Source organism: Cervus elaphus, chromosome 24 (genome assembly GCF_910594005.1).
Source record: "Cervus elaphus chromosome 24, mCerEla1.1, whole genome shotgun sequence".
Taxonomy (NCBI): domain Eukaryota; kingdom Metazoa; phylum Chordata; class Mammalia; order Artiodactyla; family Cervidae; genus Cervus; species Cervus elaphus.
This window is the reverse complement of record NC_057838.1, coordinates 69,015,718-69,019,170: the sequence shown is the minus strand read 5'-3', so window position 1 is coordinate 69,019,170 and position 3,453 is coordinate 69,015,718.

The window sequence follows — 3,453 nt, the reverse complement described above, 5'->3', positions numbered from 1 at the left end:
CCTGTCTCCCGGAGCTTGTTCAAACTCACGTCCATTGAGCCGGTGATGCCATCCAACCATCTCATCCTCTGTCGTCCCCTTCTCCTGCCCTCAATCTTTCCCAGCATCAGGGTCTTTTCCAATGAGTCAACTCTTCGCATGAGGTGGCCAAAGTACTGGAGCTTCAGCTTCAACAGCAGTCCTTCCAATGAACACCCAGGACTGATCTGCTTTAGGATGGTCTGGTTGGATCTCCTCGCAGTCCAAGGGACTCTCAAGAGTCTTCTCCAACACCACAGTTCAAAAGCCTCAGTTCTTTGGTGCTCAGGTTTCTTTATGGTTCAACTCTCACATCCATACATGACCACTGGGAAAACCATGGCTTTGACTAGACGGACCTTTGTTGGCAGCATGGCTGGAGTCCTTATAAAAAGGGGAAGTTTGGACACAGACATGCGCTGAGGGCAGGCAGTGTGGATAGGGTCATATACAAGCCGAGGAGAGAGGCCTGAGCAGACAGTCTGTCACAGCCGCAGAAGGAACCCACCTGCTGATGCCCTGATTTGGGATTTCCAGCCTCCAGAACTGAGAGGCGATAAATCTCTGCTGTTTAAGCCACCGAGCCTGTGGTGCTCATACCAAGGCTGAGAAGAGTCCTGTCTCATATAGAGAGGAGTACATCAGAGAAGATGTGCAAAGTGCTTAGAAGAGGGCCTCACTCCATCACCGATCAGGCAGCTGAGGCCCAGGGAGGTTAAGCAAGTTGCCCTGGATCACACAGCTCCTGGGTGCCTGATCTCTTGGTGACCCTGCTGAGCTCCAGTTTAAATCCCCTCCCGAGGGCGTTTTGCTGGGTTCCTGCCACCCTGGGCCTTCTTTGCCCATAGCTGGGGCTCAACCACACCAATCGATCATCCTTTCAGAGGTCAAGGGAAATGGCGAAACAGCAGAGAAGGGGGCCGGGCTGACAGAGGAAGGCTGTTACTCAAGGAAGTAATTATGTATTAAGTGGAAAAAGTCCACCGGTGTGTTCAGTGATTCAGCATCGCCAAGTCCCTGCCGGATGTGCAGCGCTGGCTGCCTTCCATCGGCAAGAGATGCGTCAGCATGTCCACCAGCGGTCGCCTCTGCCGCCATCCAGGTGTGCTGGCGGGCAGGGGCCGGAGGCAGGTGGGCTGAAGGCCGCTCCAGGCAGAAGACCTTCCCCTGGAGAGAGGGCCTGGCATTTCAGGATCCAGTGGCCTGGCACCTAATCGAGCACTAAATCACAGGCCCTAAGAGCTGAGCCTCAGTTTCCTTGTCTGTAAAATGGGTACCTCTCTGATGAGGAAGCTCCAGGACCTGTGGCCTTTCAGGAACCTGTTGCTGGGTGGCCCCTCCCCAGCCACGCCCCGTGGGAGGTCAGAGAGGGTCATGGTGAGGCTGCAGAACCCACAGTCCTTCCGGGACACCCAGGGTGGGGGCAGGGGCGTGCATTTTGCAACAGCTCTGGGACGACCCCTCCAAGTAGCCCTGACCGGCTTTAGAGGGGGGGCCAGGGCGGGTGTGTGGGGTGGGTGACAGGATGCTGTGGACACCGGACTTTAGGGGAAAGGTTACTAGAATGAAAAACGCCCGTGATCATTACAACTCTGCTCCCACCACCCCTCCATCTCGGCCCTGGGGAGGGGAACCATAAGGCAGACCAGAGACGGGGAGGGACTGCCCTCAGGGTGCACAGCCAGAAAGAGGCCAGGCCACGCTGCCCGGGACGGAGGTCCAGCAGGCCAAGACCCTGCACACCCAGAGCAGGCCCGGCACAGCCAGTCACCAGATTTAGCAAATAAGCATGTAGGACACCAGTTAAATCTGGACTTCAGACAAACAATGAATTAGTGTAAGTGTGTTCCATGTAATGCTGAGTACATGCTTGTACTAAATGTTTTGCTTATCTGAAATCCAGAGTTACCTGGGCACCTCGTATCTTATTCGGGACAGGGAGGGGTGGGAGATGGTGGGGTTTCAGCCTGGGGTCTCTCAGGCCAGAAGGCCTGCGTTTCAGTCCTGACTGCCCCTCACTGGTCCTACAACCCTGTTGGGTTACTTGAGGCTCAGCCTGAGGTTTCCTCCTCGGCCTTGACGTTACCGCCTGCATAAGGCTGGTGTGAGGATTCCCTGAGATGACCTAAAGCCTTCAGTTGGGGCCTGGGTGCAGAAGGAACTCAACACGTGCTCCCTGTGTGTGTTATTCACTGAGTTTGGGTGCGCAGAAGAACTGTAATCAATCATTAGCCATGTGTCTAAGGCAGCAGGTCTCAAACACTGGGGGTCTCAGGACCCGTTAGCGTTTAAAAAAATCATTGCAGACCGACTGTTGCAAATGTGTGTATCAATATTTACAGTGATGGAAATTAAAGCTGGGAAAAAATAGAGGTCTTCATGCGTTTGTTTTTAAATGACAACGAACCCACTGTGCTTACAGAAATAATGCACTTTTTTTAATGAAAAATAGCTCTGTTTTAAAACCAGCAAAGCAGCCCAAAGAGCGGCCTTGTGTTTTACTTTGCAGGTCTGTTGAACGCGAGGTTAACACAAGGCCAGCTGGGTTCTCACACCTGCCACGGCTTTGGGCCTCTCGCAAGATCAGGCCTCACATAGCCTCTGGAAAACTCCGTGGAACGCCTCCCTGCGAGAAGGTGGGAGTGAAAAATGCAAATCTCTTGCTATCGTCAAGAAAGCAGTTTTGACCGTTTGATCTCTGGATCCCCTGAGAGGTTCCAGGACGTTGCTTTGAGAATCACTGTCTGGGACTCTGGGGAAGACGCCCCCCGTGCCGCCAACCCCTGAGCCTCACCCGGCCGCGATGGCGGTGGGGCTGCCCCAGGCCTGGGTGTCGAGGTGGTGGTCCGGGCGATGCCCGCTCCGTGGCGGGCCTTCCCAGCTGCTGTCGGCGCTGAAGGCAACGGGGTGTCCCGCCGGTACCTGCATCCGTCCCCACGTCTCTCCAGGTAAGAGGGGCGAGCTGTGGTTGGAGGCCTGCGTCCTGGGCTGAGAGCCAGGGCTTGGTGGGGGTGGGGAGGGGGTGGTCACTGCCCTGTGGGGGGCAGGGCTCGGGCCTCGGAGGTGGTCTCTCTTTACACACACACAGACACACACGCACACACCATGCACACACTCGCTGGGGCCTGCGCAGCGCGGGTTCCTGGGGCCACAGGTGAACGAGGTCGGATGTGGCCTCCCAGGTGATGCTGGTTGCCTGGCCCGTCTGGCCTCTGGGTGGGCGTGCGTCTCGTGAGCAGCCCTGGGGGCGGGGGCCTCTCGTGGGGTCTGTCTGGGGTCCGGTCTGCCCTCGCCATGTGGGCCTCTGGTCTCTGCCTTGGCGGGAGCTCTGCGGCGCGTGCAGGCCCCTCTGGGTGTCTGGCGCGTCCCGCGTGTGGCCGCGGGTTTGTGCGTGCCCGCCCATGAGCACGTGTGCGGCACTTCCTTTGCGTCAGA